Source organism: Dunckerocampus dactyliophorus, chromosome 2, assembly GCF_027744805.1.
Source record: "Dunckerocampus dactyliophorus isolate RoL2022-P2 chromosome 2, RoL_Ddac_1.1, whole genome shotgun sequence".
In the NCBI taxonomy this organism is placed as follows: domain Eukaryota; kingdom Metazoa; phylum Chordata; class Actinopteri; order Syngnathiformes; family Syngnathidae; genus Dunckerocampus; species Dunckerocampus dactyliophorus.
The window spans coordinates 29,851,175-29,870,935 of NC_072820.1; the positions used below are offsets into that span (position 1 = coordinate 29,851,175).

General features: G+C 40.2%; 1 protein-coding gene across 5 annotated transcripts in view; it reads left to right on the forward strand.

Annotated features, from left to right (window-relative positions):
* Window positions 1-19,761, forward strand: part of ctbp2l (C-terminal binding protein 2, like) — a 130,866-nt gene that overhangs the window by 21,790 nt on the left and 89,315 nt on the right. The window contains exon 1 of one of the 5 annotated variants that reach the window (XM_054766881.1): window positions 4,548-4,565. The exons of 2 other annotated variants lie outside the window; for them this stretch is intronic. The gene's annotated coding sequence lies outside the window, so the exon portion shown is untranslated. Of the gene's footprint in view, window positions 1-4,547; window positions 4,582-8,214; window positions 8,231-19,761 lie in introns of those variants that run through there. 2 more of the 5 variants (XM_054766879.1, XM_054766880.1) reach the window with 2 other exon arrangements.

Below are 19,761 nucleotides of genomic sequence, written 5' to 3' on the forward strand. Positions count from 1 at the left end.
ACACAAGCACTCCCCACAATGGAAAAGGGTTTCTCGCCGTTCTCCATTCAGTGCATGTCTCTGTTATTGTGTTGGGCTCGGGCTGTGTTATTGGCAGCGGCCACTAAATCTTATGAAGTTTCGCCAGCATCTTGACAGTAACCACAAACCATTTAGTCGTTTTGTTTTGTGTAGGTTGTGACTAAGGTTCCAAGCACTTTTGAGGTGCATAGCTGGAGTCTAAAACATACATTTTCAGGCTCTCCCACTCTGTGTGAGTGCTAAAGGAGCAGGGCAAAAAAAAGTAATAAAGAGATCGCCCTGAGTGCAAACCGGGGGAGGAAGGAAGCCGAGGAAAATATCTGATTACAGTGCTGCAGTTTCTGCACTGTTATTTCTTGACAGCACTCAACACATTTAAGAGCACACAAGGGAAGCGGAGTGTCGTTGACCCTTTTTTAACAAGGACGATAAAACACGCCGAGGCAACGTCACTCAAAGTAAGCGACTGCGGCTCATTTTGAGCAAGGAGTGTAGAGCGCTCTGTCTCTTGGCCTTAACAAATAGCGGATGACACTGGTTGATTAAGTCCTCACAAGTCATGCCAAGATACCAGAATCAGATGACAGGCACCTATGTGTCTATACTTCCAGACACTTATACTACCGGAAATGTCAATAAATTATGTAGCTTGACAACTGCTTTCCTGAAAGGCCTTTGCCTACTTTTCCTTGTTGCGTTTGTGTATTTTAAAACTGGCATTTTGCGACAATTGAACCAATGCATATGTTGACGTGATGGCTCCCCCTGATTAATGAAGCAATTACGTCATCCGTAACGCTGAATGAGGATTGTGCTAATGATGAGCTCATGTTGGGTAATGATTCCTGCTGTTTGCTTGTGTAAAATATGAAAAGGGAGGCAAAGTGAGGAGGGGAAAGGACTGGGTCATCATTTGTGTTGTAGAAAGAGTCCCTTCGGTGCTGTTGTTGCAGCTGCTGTATGTTTGTGTGGAATTACTGATGTATTATGTGTCATCCTTGATGATTAAGAATGAATTAAAAGAAGTTTTAATTGTGTTTGTGTTTACAAAATGTTGCCTGCATTGCCCTAGTTAGACGAGATTCAGTCAGTTTCTCAGGAGATTTTAGCTTCCCAGTAAGACATACATAGCATTACGCATATGGTTTAATGTGATGTAATGTTTGTGCACATGTTATCCACTGAGTCACTGTCATACAGTAAAATACTGTGACGTTTCTGTGACTTTGTCTCTGCATCCCAGGACCTTCTGACTATCTGTCTTGTCCAACTCTCTGTAGGTTAACATGGCAAGCTTTGGGCAACTTAAAGGAAAACTACACTTAAAAAAAAAAATGCCATCATCCATAATCCTTATGTGAGACATGAACACATCTTTTTATTTTCTGTGCATTGTAAAGACATAAATACAGCTAAAAAGAGGCAGGTAATTAATGCACGTAATGGGAAACATGTATTCCGCCTAAAAAGCCCACTATTAAAACCCCCAAGAAGGTTTCATGGTTTTATATACATGCTGTGAACATGTAGTAACAGGCACATTTATAATAACATGTAATACTAGTATTTTGCTGTATTTTGGGCATTTTAAGCATTAGCGGAACTTCCTCCCTGGGCTCATTGAGTTCACATACTGTAGCAACATAGAAAGGAACGCTACACCTAGCTTTAACATTTTCAAACTCAAAAACAAAAGCAAAGCATCACTGGCAGCCGCGCTAATATGTAGTGTTACGTTTCAGTAGTGGTCGGAGGCATTGTAGACGAGTGTGTGGTGAAGCTGGTCGCTAGCCAGCAAGTATCTACAGTAGCTGGTATGGTGTGGCAAGGTGTCACTATGCCAATAATGTAGTTTTTCGACATAACAATGTTAAATACAATAATAACAATGTTGCTGGAGCTTGGTTAATATGCAGATCACATTATGTAAATAGAGTATTGTTGGTGCTTTTCTGAGGTTTTTTCAGAAGGCTTTATCGGTGAAATAGGCGCATCCCAGTATGTGCATTCTTAGCTGCCTCATTTTAGCTGTTTTTATATCTTTAGAACGCACAGAAAAGAGAAAGACTTGTGTTCAAGTTTCACATAAGGATTGTAGATGGGCAAAATTTAAAAAAAGTGCAGGTTTCATTTAAAAGTGGGCCAACATCTTGGTGTTGTCCAGCTCGCTCGTTGAGTAATGGGATCTGTCAGCTCCATTTGGGCATGGAACCAGTTGCTGTTGCAGACCAGACAACCCAATCTCCCAGCTTTATCACCCAAGGGATTGGTCATGGTGGAGCATGATCGAAATGCAACCCATGTTCCCATGTTACTGGCATCAAAGCCCTGTAGACCAGGTTTTTGGTTGTACCACAGCGAGACCTTTTGATAACATAGCAGTGTGAGATCTGCTTTTGTGATCTTACTTCTTGTTTTACCTCTTGATTTGTTGATTTACAAAGGCAAGGCCATTTAGTGATAAATATGCATCCTTTTGCCTAAAACAGCAGTCGGTTTATCAAAGCGAAGCCAGGCGACACATTGTGATAGCAACTACCTCCACTGAAATCCGGTGGACCGGCTGCAACATAGTAATAAAGATAAAAATCTGCTTTTAAGGGTTGGGAGCTTGAGCTACCTGTGAGATGGATTACTGCTGGCGTGGAATTTTGCATTTGCATGAAACCATCTCAGCTGCTTGTCACTTTGTTGCTCTTTAATTAACCTGTGGAGGCTCTGAAAGGTTGTCCTCTGACGGGCGTTGTTAACCTCCATTAAAGAGGAGGTCATAATCCTCTTGCTCGGGTGACCTGCACGATGTCACAGCGATACCGCACTACATTTCAGAGATAGGAGAAACTGGATTATCACCATCACAGATGAATAATGATACTTAATTGAAATAATGGTGGTTTAGAATATAATTATAGCAGTAATTATTCCTTAAACTCCACTGTACATATCAGCTTTACAGGTTCCACGTAACCTGTGCAGGCGGTTGATTGGAGAACCTATTGTTTATTATCGGAGGAAACAATAATTGATAGAACTCAATTAAGTTAGCAGTTCTATTTGTGTATTACAAGTTCTTAAATGAGAGTCACAGTGGACCATAATCGAGCTCAAACTTTTTCCACAGAGTGCCGTATACAGAAACATTTAAAGTGTAGGGGCAACTTTGTACAGTTGCTCCTTGTTTGTCGCGGTTAATTAGTTTCAGACCCCATCGCGATTAATTAATTTCCGCGATATAGGATTCAATGTTAATAATTTTCATATTTTTGTAGTTGAGCATAGAAAAGCGCCTTGTGACTTTCTAAATACAGGTTGTTCTTTTTTTTTTTTTTTTTTTTACATTATTAGAGCTAAGTAGACATGAAATAACACACCAGTAGTTACCTTTACACTTCTGTTATTCATTGTTTACATCACATTGCCACTCTTATGCTGCAAGAACTCGAGATGGTTGCCAGTTTGCCAGTTAGCGAGCTAACCAGTTCGAATCTCAAATTTATTTCTTCTAAACTTAAGAAGCCAAAAACGTATCACCTCCACACGGAATGAGAAGAGAACGTTTTCACTCTGTCATGTTGGACATGCCATAGCTGACCTCATGCACTGTTAAGATAATGTAAGGTAATGTCTCATCAGTGTTTTGTGTCATTACTGCTGTCTGGTGACCCAAATACTACATATCACTTGTATTTCAATATGTTTTGACTAATAATAAACAGTAGTCTTCCATGAACGAGCGATCATTTATTAATTTCTGAAAAATCACGATATAGCGAGGGAGCGATAATCGAATCGTGATATTGTGAGGGACAACTGCAATTGTTTACATTTTGTCCATGAAACATGCTAAAACCAATCCAATGTATAGTGATTTAACACATTCATGTGATCACCGGTCATAAAAAATATAGTGTTTCTGTTCAGCAATGGCAGTAAATAAATATGATTTTGTGTGTAAAACAGGAAAATTGAAAATTCAGGACTTATCAACCATAATTACCATTAATTAAAATATAATTTGGGTTAAAGAGCTTTTCCATACTGATGTACCAACCATGACAGAAACAAAAAAATATTTCCTTAATTATCATATATATTGTTTGGTGGTTGTTAAGCACTAGGTAAACATACAGGGTACATGCTAAGGCCCTAAACCTTCGTTGAAATGGTTTGATGTCTTTAATTTTATTCTTAGAATATGCCACGGTGCAGATTAAAAAAAAAAGTAGCTGCGGATGGCAGCTCTAGCACCCCTCTCTCCATGTTGTCTTGTTGACATGTGTGCTGTAACACAGCGTCAGCATGCAGCATTGTAAGTGTTTGTGTGTTAAGAGTTCAGTTTGATGCTCTTATGTGTGTCATCTCCTGAGTGCAACACCAGCTTGGCCCACTTCTGCCTGAACGACTAGACTCTCTCCGGCTCATTGGGGCTCTTCTCTCTTGTCTCTTTGTGTTTTGTGCTCCTGTGTCGGGGGTCCAGCAGCAACAGAGAGCGAAAACAAAACAGAACAAAACTGAAAGCCCGCAAAGACTTGCACACATCCCAGGTGATTCCAGCAGAAGGTATTATCTCACATTCAGCTCCTCCCAGGACCACCCAGCGCATTTGTACACACACACCGACACAGAGTTCATATCCACGTGCTCATGCACATCTAGGTCAGAAAGTAAAAATGGGGCCCGACCTGCATGTTGACTTTTCAGACGACAGGGGCTTTGTGGCCTTGTGCTGGCTAACGTGTCCCCCCTCCCAACGCCCTATTCCTTCTCATCTTGCTAAAACTCAGATTTGATGCATTAGGCTTGTCAAAACTGTCAGTGTCTTTTTTTGTTTTTAGTCTGCACTCCCACGGCTGTGCAAAATTTGCATGTGAGAATACATTAAAATGTGTTTGCATAGTACATTCACATTATTGTAATATCAATAATGGTTGACTTTTGTATATCATAGATGAATTTTAATGCACTGGAAAGGTTAAGAAATGTATATTGCATAATGGTACTTTTCACAAACTACTTGTAGACAAAAATTTTTGCTACCTGCATTTTTCAGGATGAATTAGGCGTTGGCAACTGACAATTGAATACAATTATCCATTATCTGTTGAGGTTAATTAGTTCCAGACATGACCACAATAAGTAGGAAGGAGCAAAGTAGGATTCTAGGATTGTTTATTTATAAATGGAATACTTTCATAGTTTACGACCTTCTAAATACGCTTTTTAACATTAAGAGATTTCTCTGCACGTGAAACTAAATTTAGTGGAATTTAGTGGAAAAAACTGATTTGTTCATATATAAGCTACACAGGTGTATAAACAGCACATGTCATAAAATGACATGTTGTGGCGTGCACGAGTCCATGAGGACCAGCGCTTTATTTGACAGGAGCCAATCATGAACTACGAAAAAACTCATGACGAATTTGTCAACCCATTGGAAATTGCAGGTCATGACATAAAAGTCTGACTCACGTTTTATTCTTACAAACAACATTAAATTCATCACACAGCAACTTAACACTCAAAAGGTACTTAGGAAATACACATTATATGTACCAAAACAAGTTAAAAATAACAAACAGCAGCTATTTTAACAGCTACCCATAATGCATTACTGCCAGAAGAGCAGTTCATTGGAGGACAAGCAACATATATGGATGGCGCAGCAACGCTGCCTCTGTCCAGCGCAAGCCAGAGGAGCCCGGAGCCCAGAGGGAGCCTGACGTCATTGCAGCGCCCCAATGAATGCGTTGCTCAGACGCAGTGCCTTATGGGAAAACTTTAAAATGTTGTTTTTTGTATTGGTACATGTTTGTATATTTCTGAGGTATACTTGTGGAGTGTTAAGTTGCTGTGTGATGAATTTAGTGTTCTCAGTCAGATGACACTGTGAGTCAGACTGTTATGTTGTTATACTGTTCTATATAATGACCTCCTGCAATTTCTAGTGGGTTGACAAGGTCGTTGTGAGTGCACTGATAGCTTGTGATTGGCTCCTGCCAAAGAAAGAGCTACCGTTTCCTCACTGACTCGCGAGCGGCACAGTATTTAAACAATCAGCAGTAGTTCTGAAGTAAAGGAGATGTCACAAGATTATGTAAGATGCAGGGTTCAAAGTTTAAGAAAAAGGTAGCGGCTTATACAGGTACACCAGAATTTACAGTAAATGATGCTTTTATGTCATTGAAAACAAAGCCAGACTGGAGACTAGGAGTGGGGCCGATCCGATTCAGTATTGGTATTGGCTTTATGACATCAGCGTAATTCACAAATCACAAATAATAATGTAGCTAGAAGAATATCAGCAAACGTATCCAAAAGCGTTTCATCAAATGTAGCTTTTGCCACACATGCACTGCAGTGCAGCTGTCCTGCTCAATCGTGCCGCACAAACACACAAGCCTCTCTGCCTGAAGCGTCCACAGTCACACAAAACAGTTGGACGCATATCTTTAACATTACGCAAAACTTCTGGGTCGCTCCAATATCTTACTTACCTGTAGAGAGGGTTATAACAGCCTCATATAAAATAAAAAATAATGATAATGTAGCGACCCAGAAGTTACAGTATGTGTGATGTTAAGAGTTCCGTATTGTCTGTTATGTGTCAGGCTGAGCGCTTGTGTGTGTGTGTGTGTGTGTGTGTGTGTGTGTGTGTGTGTGTGTGTGTGTGTGGAGACAGCTGCGTTCACTGATCACTACCCACTGGAACACAAACTGGGTGTTACCAGAACCTTACAACTCAGAGCTGATAATGTTCCCATCAGCCCACAGGCCAAAGAGAAAGAGTATAAGCACCTTAGGGATGCCCTCAAAACCTGTGGTTACCTCAGCTGGTCGTTTGTAAAAAGTGTATCTCACTCCAGAAAGAAGAAAAGCCAGGCGGATGTGGAAAAAAAGAGTACCAGACTCAATAACATTGTCATCCTGTATTTCTGAGGTCTATCTGAGAAACACAGAAGGATTTTTAACAAACACAATGTACCAGTGCACTTCAAAGCTGGTAACACAGAGACAGGAGACAGGACACTCCATACCCAGAAGCACAATCTGGTGTATGCTGTCCAGTGTGAGGAATGTGGCGATTTTTGCATTGGGGAAACTGAGCAGGCGTATGTCCCAACACAGACGTGACAGGCCAGAGCGACCCAGAATAGCTCATAGGAGTAAAATTGTTGGCAGCACAATGCTATAGCTATTCATGTAAGAACATAAGTGATTTTGGTTCTTGTCAAGAAAACCATACAAGTTGCTAGATATCAGCTCTTACATTAAACTCTTATGAGCTATATTTTTTTATCACCATTATATTTGTCCAAACAGATGTACCTTTAGTTGTACCAGGCATTAAAATGGATCAATAAACTCAGGAAAAAAGGGTGGTCTAATAATTTATTCCATGATTGTATGTGAATTCAGAATTTTATTTTTATCAAACACATTCTTTAGGACACGAGTGTTACATTGAGGCAGCTCACTCTTCGCCCACTCACATCAGTCGGTAGCTAGGAGACTGTGAAAACCGGTGAAAACCGAAGACGTGGGTGCACCCCTCGCTCCCCTCGGCCCTGCCCCTTTTCCCTGCACCCCTGGGCCATAACTGTCCCTCCATGCTGCTGGGGGCTCATTATGCCATTAGCTGCCTCAGGCCTCAGTCCATTTGCTGGCCAGGGAAGTGTGACGGAGCCCTTTCATGGGGTCACCGCTCCTGCTGGAGGCCAGTCAGAAAAGAAACGAGTGAAAGAGAGACAGCGTTTTCACTGTTTTCACACACTGGGATAATGTATTTGACACTAATAATGATTTAGTGCGTACATCCACACTGCTGATAATACCTTAATACCTCATGACGTGAGCCTTGTTGTTGTCTGTCTTTAATCTGTCAATGTAGCTATCACCGGGGACTTCTCCTTTCACTATTATTCTTATTTTGTATATAATGTGGACACAAGACTCTTGCACTTCACCAAATGGATAATATGGTTAGAAAAAAAACAAGCAGTATGGTAAGCAAAAGAATGTTTATGCCAATCAAAGATCCTCTGTATAAATGACAGGAGCAGGCTGCTGTTCTTCAGGAACCAAATGCGAAAATGCTTGTCAAATATCCTCCACATAATACTATTCATCCATTTTCTATGCCGCTTGTCCTCCTCACTAGGGTCGCGGGGGTATGCTGGAGCTGATCCCAACTGACTTTGGGCGAGAGGTGGGGTACACCCTGGACTGGTGGCCAGCCAATGGCAGGGCACATATAGACAAACAACCATTCACACTCACATTCATATCCTCCACATAATACTACCTACTGCAAAAATATTATTTATTAACGTAAAGTAACGTAAAATAAAGGCTTGTCAAAGATTCTGTATTTGACACTGCTATTTTTTTGAGCACACTACTATTTTTAAGGACCTCCAACTTATTAACATAAATCAAAGATCCTCTACACAGTAAGACCAACTGCGGGAAAAAACACTAGTCAAATATCTTGTATATGACAGGAGTACATCACAGGAGTGCCAAAATTAAAAGGGAATACATGTGGAAATACAAAGAGAATCCATCTTCTATGCCGCTTATCCTCACTAGTGTTGCGGGTATGCTGGAGCCTATCCCAGCTGACTTCGGGTGAGAGGCGGGCCAACCAATGGCAGGGCACATATAGACAAACAAGCATTCACACTCACATTCATACCTATGGACAATTTAGAGTCTCCAATTAACCTAACATGCATGTTTTTGGAATGTGGGAGGAAACCGGAGTACCCGGAGAAGACCCACACACGCACGTACAAAGAGAATCAATAATACAAAATATACAGTAGTCATATTATTTTTCCATTTTGTCATTGTTTATTCCTGTATTGTCTTGATTTTTACTGCGAAAAAGCTAGTCAAAAATCCTCTATGTGACAGTAGCACCCTGCTGTTTAACTGAAATGCTAATCAAAGATCCTCTATATGACAAGTGTTCTCTGCTATTTTTTAAAGACCAACTGCAAAAAAACACTAGTCAAACATTCTCTATATGCTGCTGTTTTTAAGGACTTACTGCGAAAAAGCTTATGTGCCAGTAGCACTCGGCACATTTGAGGAAACTATTAACATAAATGCTAATCCTCCAAATGACAAGAGCACTCTGCTGTTTTTTTAAAGACCATCTGTGGGAAAAAAACACTAGCGAAAGATCCACGATATGACAGGAGAACTCTATTTTTAAGGACCTACTGCCAAGGAGGTAGTCAATGATCGTCAATATAATAGGAGCACTCTGCTGTTAAACAGAAATGCTAATCAAAGATCCTATATATTACAAGAGCACTCTGCTTTTTTTAAAAGACAAACTACAAAAAAACCCCTGGTCAAAGATCATCTACATAACAAGAGCACTCAGCTGTTTTTTCCCCAAAAATACCTACATCATAGCACCACACTGCTGTTTTTAAGGACTTACTGTGGAAAAAGCTAGTCACATCCTGTTCTCTATTAACAGAAATGCTAATCAAAGATCCTCTAAATGACAAGAGCACTTTGTTGTTTTTTTAAAGATCAACTTCAGAAAAAAAATACTGTCGTAGAAAGTTGCTATTTTTAACAAACAAGCTAGTCAAATATCCTGTATGTGATAGGAATGTTCTGCTGTTTTTAAGGACATACTGTGTAAACCCTGTCTTTTTTAGGAATCTCCTGCTAAATCATTAGGCGCTCTCTAGTTTTTAACTGAACTCAAGGGCAGGTGTGATGTAATTGAGTTTTGGCCCGGGGGCCAACATTTGAATACCACTTACCTATGCTAGAGCGCACTACCAATACTCAGCATGCTGCAAGTGTTGTAGAGCTCATTACTGCTGCATATTAATAACTGCCTTATGCAGTTGCTGGTAGCCCTGACAGTGTAGATAGCTTGGGGGGGGCAGCAGCCAGAAACCAGCCCCTTCCTCAAATAAATGATTAACTAAATGCATCCCCCATTCTTGCCCACTTTGAAAGGAGATGCTTTTAACTATTTCAATATGTCATCATCATTCTACATCTTTGTTTTAACCATGACAGTAAACTCTTTGAAAAGGGCAGCTTTGAAATCAAGTGAAACATAAGCGTTACTCACCTTTACACGCTGGAGATCTTGGGTGTTTTCCTGAAATCCCTTGATGCTTTCACTTCTTCTGATTATGGCCTCGGTGCGTTGTCTAAACTCCTACGAGGCTGCCGGATTCTCACTCTGTCTGCTCAGTAAATAGCAAATAAGCACACAAACCAAACCCAGACAAACCCATTTGACAACATGTTATGGGGGGTCCTAATGAGTCTCCGAAGCTGTTTTTTGTTTGTTTTGTTTTGAGTTCTCGCTCCTCATTTGGCATGCTTCACTTGAGCTGTGTCGACCTCAAACCCAAAAAATGGCCTAATGAATTTCTGCGTACATACAAACAAAAGGACAAACTATACTTTTGTTGAGAAACATTGTTTAGTCAAGCTAATTATCCTCAACATCAGCCCGCAGCTCGGATGCATTTTTTTCCTGGCTGACAAGCCACTCTTTTGATAAAAAGTAGCAGTGTTTTTGCCTACTAGGGAGCAGAACTTAAAGAACAATGGACTTAACATTAGTCCGTTAATTAACATTAGGCCTGTCACGGTAAAACATTTGACAATATATGGCATAATAATGAGAGTACACCATATCAAAAGCAACTTTAATTTCTCAAAAGTATTTAAGGAATGTCAAGTTTCTAAAAAAAAATAAAATAAAAAAAACCCAACATAATAAGTTAAACAAATAAAAAAGACAGAAAAACCCCAATGAAAATAAAATGGACTCTTACTCTGTTTTAGCAAAAATTATACTTACATAAAAATCACAATTAATCACAATATTTCAGATTTTGAATCAGTGTCACTTTTGTCATTGTCCAGATATTGACAAAAAAAACATACTGAGAAATAAGCCGGAAATACTCTGAAGTTAACATTGTGTGTCAATGCAGATGTCATCTCATTTGCATATAGATACACGTCCTCGATTGACTTTTAGAAATGTTGTTTATGGAATACTCTGTTTACGTTTAATGGGGTCTAACGTTTTGTCGGAGTTTGATCAAAGTACATGTTTTGGATGCAGCAAAATGCATTTGTGCACAATGAGGTGTTATACTTAAGCCACCGTTAGCCACCGTTTTGTAGTATTTATTGAATTGTCTTTGTCACTAATTTTTTCATGTCACAAAATGACGGCACGCAAATGGGCTGAAATTGACATCAGATCGTGTTTTATTCACAACAGGCACGAACAAAGTGTTTGACCGTGTAGCACACGACACACATAGCTATTGAGTGCACACTTGCTAGTGCCCCACCTCTCCCCACTGGGACAAAGAGACTGACTGACTGACAGGAGGGTTCACTCACTCCGTTCATTCTGCTATATAACAAACGCGCCCAGACAGATGTGACACCTCTTGCCATCCAGCCTGTTTGGTAGAGAGAGAGAAGGAAAACAAACACGCATGCACATGTCAATATATCAAGGCCAGCAAAATTATCTACTTCATTTTTATTTATCGTGCAATTGATTTATTGATTATCGTGACAGGCCTAATTAACGTGTTTGTACGGCTAATATAATGAGTGTTAATGATCATATAGACTCCACATTTACAGCCGTTTTTGTCATTTTACTAATGCTGTAAGTTCATCTGCGCTAATCAGTATGTAGTTTAATTCCCATAAAAGGACTAATGAGTAGGGGTGCAAGATAATTATCGTGCTGATATGAGGAGTTATTGTAATGGAAGGGCTTGGCGATATAGTGATTTTTAAAATACAGTCAAACTTGTCTATAGCGGCCACTAGAGGGTGTCTGCAAAAGTGGCCACTATAGACAGGTGGCCTCTATAGACAGGTTGGCGTCCAGTTTGAATGTTGACCAGTAGAGGAAAAAAAAAAGAAAAAAAGGGAAAATAATAATAATAATAACGTTGACCAGTAGAGGGCACTGCGGACTGCGGATAAAAGTTGTACAGCACTACTAGGCTTGTTATTATCATGGTTCATGGTTCATGGTTTTAATTCATCCTGAACATGCATATGAGTCAAACAGTAGCACATCACATAGTACAATTCACAATTTTGCATGTACAAAAAGGAGTAGGAAGAAGCAAAGCTTATTTAATCCTACCCCTCATCAGTTTCACATCAGTTGCAATACATTTATTCACCTCTTGTTCTTCCAAGTGTACTTTGTAGGTCTACATGACAATGTAGTGCAATCATAGCCAAGGTTTTTACTTACTAAAAGGAAGCTAGAGGCTTAATAATAACTGATAGAATATATTCACGACCCACAGAACAAAGCTGTGCTAGTAATGTCTTACGCTTGTTTTTTATATTTTACTTTTTACAGTTTTAGTTCATCAGGAAGTGACGGGAAGTGACGGTGGGCGTCCCGAGCAGGAGAGCTAGGCTCAGTGCTAGCTGTGAGTTTGGAGAGAGTTGGGAAGTGTGTTTATGTTGGCGTGGATGTAAAGTCCTGCAGTGTTCTCCGCTGTTAATAAAGCCATTAAAGTGCATCGGCGACGTGAGTCTCTCCTTCCCCACAACAAGCGGCATTACAGTATTGACCAGTGCACACCAGGAAATAAACGATGTCATTTCTTACAGGCATTGGCTGGACAGCTATGTAGTGAGGCTTGTTTAACCTTTGCCTTGTGGGCAAGCAGGAAGGAGAGACGATGCTGAGAGATGTGTGTGTGTTCTGAGCTGCTGTCTGGTGGCCGCGTTCAGTAAATAAAGTTGGCAGAAGAAACAGGAGAAGTTTCCTTCTTTGCTCCGGAGATGAATAACACTGACAAGTTAACAGACTAGTAGCGAACGGAAAAGAAGACGGCTTTGTTTGTGTCAAATACAGAAGATGAGGACTTCGATGGATTTGTGGATGAGGATTGATGAAAAATAATGTGAGTACATTCTAAAATACTTAAATTAAGTACAGCCCAACTCAGTTTTGCTCCCGCTGCCGCATGCATGCTAGCGTATGTTTTTTTTTTTTTTTGTAGCGTCGCTGGGAGCACGTCCTGTTCCCAGCCTACTTTGCGGTAATGTTTTGGTGCAAATGCTCTTAAAGTTACATGTTTGACCAGGAAATAACAAGCTCAAAAGAAGACGGCTTTTTTATGTGGAACAATTGACAGTTTGTGTGGATCTTGTGAATGATTGTGACTGAGCTAGGACTCAGTAATTAAAGTCTACACACGACGGCTTCATTGATTGAAAAACAAAACTTTTTCGTGCATGAAGCTTCTACTTGAGTTGGTAATTTGGCCGCTATATGCGGTCAGATATTGACCAAGGGAGACAAATTGGTCGGCCGCTGGCCGCGTTGGACAGGTGACTGCTATACACAGGGTCTATAACATGTAAATTTGCTGCGGGGGATTTTTCATTGGCTGCTATAGGCAGGTGGCCGTTCTATAAAGGTGACCGCTAAGACAGGTTTGACTGTATCAATATTCCTTTTGAGCACGATATGAAAAACAAACCTATTGTTAATGATTTGAGTATAGCATTGATTATTATATTTTACATTTCCTATGTTTTATTTCAAAAAGAGAATGGGCTATATTTTTTTTAACGGCTATTGTTGTATAAGATTTTTTTAATTTTAATGAAACAACTGCACGCGCATATTTGACTTTGTCTAAACTCACTTTGTGGAAAAAATAGTGGTCTATATGCCATATATCGATATTCAACATTAAAAATATCGGGATATGAGTTTTCGTGCATATATCGCCCTGCTTTAGGTAATGGTTTAATTTATTTGAACATGCATACAAGTTACATTGGAATACATCACATAACACAGTTCACAGTACATGTCCAAAAGGAGTAGGAAGAAACAAAGCTTATTTAATCCTACCCCCCATCCATTTCACATCAATTACAATACATTTGTTCACTTCCTGTATTCCAGCTGTACTCGTGGCTAGTTTAAAATGCAAAGGAAAATGATAAGATAATGTAACAATGTGGTAAAATAGGAGTCAAGGTTCTTGTCACTTTAAATAATTCATGCAGTCATGATAAATAATACATAATAATAAATAAATAATAATTATAAAATAGACATAACAGAACATGGTTGGATAAAGGGTGAGTAAGAGTTAGTAATGAGTGCTGTAGTGATCAGACATAGCATTTTGTACACAGTGGTTTTTCTTCCTTGTATTTTGCAAACTGCTTGTATTGTTTCTTGAAATCGCTCATATTATTGCATTATTTTAGTTTCTTGCTCGATCCGTTACATAATTTGATTCCACATACTGAATTGCTGAAGGTTCTTAGAGTTGTTCTCAAGTATACGTTTCCCTGAGGTCATATTTCTCCTCTCTTGTTGAGAAGAATTATATGACATTTTTGGGTAGAAGGTTATTGTTTGCTTTATGCATAATTTTAGCTGTTTGATGATGACGGGTGTGTAGGCCTGTCACGATTATTGATAAATCGATTAATCGAACGATAAAAATAAAAAAAAAAAAACTCTTTTAGCAACAGTCAAGACACCTTTTCAACCCACACAACACAGTTCCGACCTTCAAAATAAGAGCTCAGTTGGCTACATCCTGTTTATGTAACAAAATAAGGGTGTCATAAAAAATAGCTTACACCAACATTGAGGCAGCAAACAAAGTACATTAGTGCTAAGTGATAACATTAGCCCGTGTGGTTTTTATAGACAAATATTTTACAAGTTGTTTGATTTATCACACACATAACAGCATATATGGACATTTTTTCATTAGCTTTTCAAAAGTAAACATCTTTTGTGAAAATGTACTCCTGTAGAAAGAAAGTTCATAACATTTATATTCAAGTTGAATGGTTTTACATTTATTGACTGATTGGTTGAAAATAGCCTTGTGAGAAATTCATAGTAAAGTTGATACAAAAAAGCTCAGATCATTAAACAATTAATGTCTCCATTAATTGTTTAATGATCTGAGCTTTTTTTCAGACATTTCATCCAAAAAGAATTCTGGTTAGCACCCTCATGTAAACCATGCAAACTTTTATGACCCTTCAATCAAGAATTGTTAGGAACCAGAATTGTTAGGAAACAAGGAATTGGAATCGGAACCAGAATTGATCAGATTCCAATGATACCCAACCGTAATGTACATTTCTGTGGAGGTGGGGCTACGAGTGCTAGCAGCAAGTTAGCAAGCAAACACTAATATGAATGAAGGCACAAAAGTGATGGTTTCTAAACCGAATGCCACAGCCCCAGTGTGGAGGTGCAGCAGAGCCTTTGTCCCGACAGTCAATGCTTGCTGAGGCGTTTGGTCGGCAAATATATATATATATATATATATATATATATATATATATATATATATATATATATATATATATATATATATATATATATATATATATATATATACGAAACAGCGCAAACTGGTGCTCACTCACAGGCTGTGTCGCTCGCAACATTGCAAGAGAAATGCAACCTTTCAATACGGTTGAAAAGCCAACATTTGGAGAAATGTTTGACAGACAGTCGCCTACAACGACGTACATGTACATGTCACAAACAGCAATTCCTTAACTGTATAACCGAGTGAAAGAAGACGTGTTGAAAGACATCAGAAACATTAAACATTACATTTTACTCCGCTATCACAGATATATGGTCCAGCTCAAATATGACCCCCTAGACGAGTCTAACAATACACTACATAACTGTGTGTGTAGGTGTGTGTGTGTGTAATTTTTATTGGAGTGGTTTTTTTCTTAACGGAGACAGTGTCTATTTTTTTTATTGTTTTTGGCTATGATTGTGATTTTTATTTAAGTGCAATTTTTGTCATTTGTTGTTTGTTTATTTTATTATGTTGTTTGTTTAATTATTTAAAAGCTCTTGACATTCCCATTACAATGTTAAATACTCTTGAGAAATTAAAGTTTATTGCTTTTGATACAATGTACTCTCATTGTTATGCCATATAATTAATGAAAAAAATGGCCTAAAAATATCAATAATATTTATTATCGACAATAATTTGTAGGACAATTATCGTCCAGCAAAATTTGTTATTGTGACTGGCCTACGGGTGTGGTGTTGTTCCTGCCATACAGTGGGATGCAAGTATCGATGGTGTGGATGTTTACGTCCACCTCCTTTCAACGTAGAAAAGTAGCAACTTGTTGCTCCATTGCAGCGACATCCCCTTCATCTGGTTCTTCTTTGTTTCCGACTTTCCTGGCATACGACCTGGGTTTAATCTGAAGCTGCGTCACCATCACATTGTTCATTTGTGTATTCTGGTCCATGTCATCAATTGTGTTCTTCAAATGCTCAATGATTTTCTCTTTTCTTCATGATCTTGTTTGAGAGCAGCGCTCAAGGCAGCATAACTATCCTGTAATTGTTCTTCTCCCTCAGTCTTTTAACGTCATCCCTCAGGTATTGAACCTCCTGTGTTATAGATCCAATGTATTGTTCCAGGTTATCCAGCCTCTTTAGCCTCTGTAGTATTTGTTCCGTATTCCTTTCATTGTTTTCTAGGATTTTCTGTTGTAGCGTTTCCATCATTTTCTCTTGTAGCACTGACATGTTTATCACCGTTCCCTCACGTAGTGAATTGGCATGCGAGGTCAGTTGGTGCTTCAGGCTTTGTAAGTGCTCCCTAGCCGGTCTCAACGGCGGGTTCTGTATAAATGCCGCCCCTTCTTTCATCCTGGGTGACTCCATATTTATAAGCGACTCTGGGATACTTGGACCCGAGCTGCTCGAGCCAGCATCAGTTTGTTTTTTCTTTGGCCTTGTTGCTGTTGCTAAGCAACACCATGTGGCGGTTAGCCTATTAGCTTGCCTTACAATGGCCACTGGTGTTTAATATTCGTTTATTTAGGCAAGTTTGTGCCTTTCACCAGTTGAAGCCAGAGATACCCCTTCTGTTTTTGTAATCACGAAGTGTGGTCAAGAAGACTCAAAAATGATTTAAAACTCCGGCATTGCTGCTAAGCAGCCGCCGTTCAGCCGCTAGCTTGTTATTCATTTATTTTGGTGAGTTTGTTCCTCTCGTCAGTCCAAGTTGAAGGCAGAGATGTCGGCACACTCTTCTGGATTTGTGATCACGTAGTGTGGTAAGGAAGACAACAAAAAAGTTTAAAACTGCGGTAGCAAAAGCAGAGCTCTTGCAATAAACATCCTTTTCCAATCAACAGGAAGTGATGTCATATCGATAAATCTGATAGCATTAAAAATAGCTCAGCTAAACGATAATTTTAAAAGGATGCTCCAATGAGGTGAGATTACCCATACTGTTCTGGTGAGGAAATCAGGCGCTTCTTTTTTCTGTCTGTTAAGTTGACTTTTGTTAAAAGTTTAACTTTTATTAGTTAAGTTTGACGGACGTTGGTCTTACAATTTACTTGCGTTGGCTGTACGAATAAAGCGACAGCCGTACGTCCGAGCAGTCTCAGATTTCGTGCGCAGTACGCATGTTCGACTTACAGGTTGTACGTTGGGTGCGCGGTGATCTTACTCCTTCATGGTCAACACAACGACGTTCTCCACGAGCAAAAAAACCCTCAAAAAAGGCAGCGATTTGGGGACTGGAAGAGTTGTACATCCGGTTGCATTCAAAAGGCGCATTTAAAGTCGCCGTGATCATATGTAGTATTCTACACTGGTCATTGGTCACTGGAATGTCCAGACTTGATTGCTGGAACAACATGCTTTTATCTTTTATTCAAGATTCAAGAGTTTTATTGTCATATGCACAGTAAAACTGGTGGTTCTGCTATGCAATGAAATTCTTTTTCTGTTCATTCTCCCAAAAAAGAAAGAAAGAAAGAAAGAAAGAAAAACAGAAGAAAAGGAATAAGAACATCAGAAACATAAATGCCAATAAATTAAGCAACAACAACAGAAGAGACATTAATACAAATACATAAATAAATAAATAAAATAAATAAAGTGCTATGAATTTGTGCGTGTGTTGCGTGCAGCGTGTGTGAGTGCTTCGTTGAGAAGCCTGATGGCCTGTGGGTAAAAGCTGTTTGCCAGCCTTGTGGTCCTGGACTTCAAACTCCTGTAGCGTCTGCCTGAAGGTAGGTGAGGTCCTCGCTGATGTGTGTGCCAAGGAACTTGAAGGTTTTCACCCTCTCCACCTCAGTCTCATCAATAAACAGGGGTTTATGCGGCTCCTTTTCCCTTGTTCTTGGGTCAATGATCATCTCTTTGGTCTTCTCTGTATTGAGAAGGAGATTGTTATCACGACACCAAGCTATGAGGTCCGCCACCTCTCTTCTGTATGAAGTTTCAACACCACCAGTGATCAGTCCGATGACTGTAGTGTCATCCGCAAATTTAATGATGCTGGTGTTGTTCTGGGAGGCCACGCAATCATAGGTGAAGAGCGTGTAGAGGAGCGGACTCAGCACACACCCCTGTGGGGTCCCAGTGCTCACAATTCTTGAGCTGGATGTGCGATTGTGGACTCTGACTGACTGGGGCCTGCCTGTTAGAAAGTTAAACACCTAGTTACAGAGGGGGGGTGATAGGCCAAGTGTGAGGAGCTTATTTTGTGAGTTTGTGGGGGCTGACTGTGTTAAATGCAGAGCTATAGTCTATAAATAGCATTCTGACATATGTGTCCTGGCCTTGTAGGTGAGAAAGGGCTGTGTCGATGTCAGTGTTGACTGCATCATCCGTGGACCGGTTCTGGCGATATGCAAACTGTAGAGGGTCCACAGTTGCCGGGATGCTCTTTTTGATGTGGGTCATGACTATCCTTTCAAAGCACTTCATAACAATAGGAGTGAGTGCTATAGGGCGATAGTCATTCAAGCAGGTCACGTTGCTCTTCTTGGGTACGGGCACTATGGTGATGGACTTAAAGCAGGTCGGTACAGATGCTTGTGCAAGCGACAGGTTAAATATGTCAGCAAGCACATCAGCTAGCTCTGATGAGCAAACCCGAAGTGCACGTCCTGAGATGTTGTCTGGGCCTGCTGCTTTTTGTGGGTTTGTTTTGTTCAGAACCCTGCGCACATCTGCTGATGTCACCATGAGAGGTGAGTCCTGTGTGCCCAAGCGTAGCACCCCTCTCTGCTCATCAGGAGTTTGGGTGTCAAAGCGGGCATAGAACTCATTCAGCTCGTCTGGAAGTGTGGTTTGGTTGGATGTGGCTACGCTACTCCGCTGTCGATACTCTGTGATGTGCTGGAGCCCCGCCCACATGCGCCGAGGGTCTGAGGTGGAATAGTAGCCCTCCAGCTACCAACGAGTACGTAGCTTAGCCCTTACATCACAGTTCATCCAAGGCTTTTGATTAGGGTATCTTCTGTAATACTTGGTGGTGGTAACAGTCTCTATGCATGTGCTGATGTAGCCTGTGAGAGCGGAAGCATATTCATCCAATTATTGCAGGTTTAAATGATCTCACATGTACTATAATATCTAGCACGGGCCGTAAACCACGCCAAACTGAAACTTAACTCTGAACCCCCAACATCACTTCCTGTACGTTCACCCCCACCCACCCTCAGCTCCCCCAGCACCTGAACACATTTATAGCAACACACACGATCACAAGTCTTCCATCCATCCATTTTCTATGCCGCTTCTCCATTTTAGGCTCACGGGCATGCTGGAGCCTATCCCAGCTGACCAGGTAAACCCTGGACTGGTCAACAGCCAATGGCAGGGCACATATAGACACCAACCGT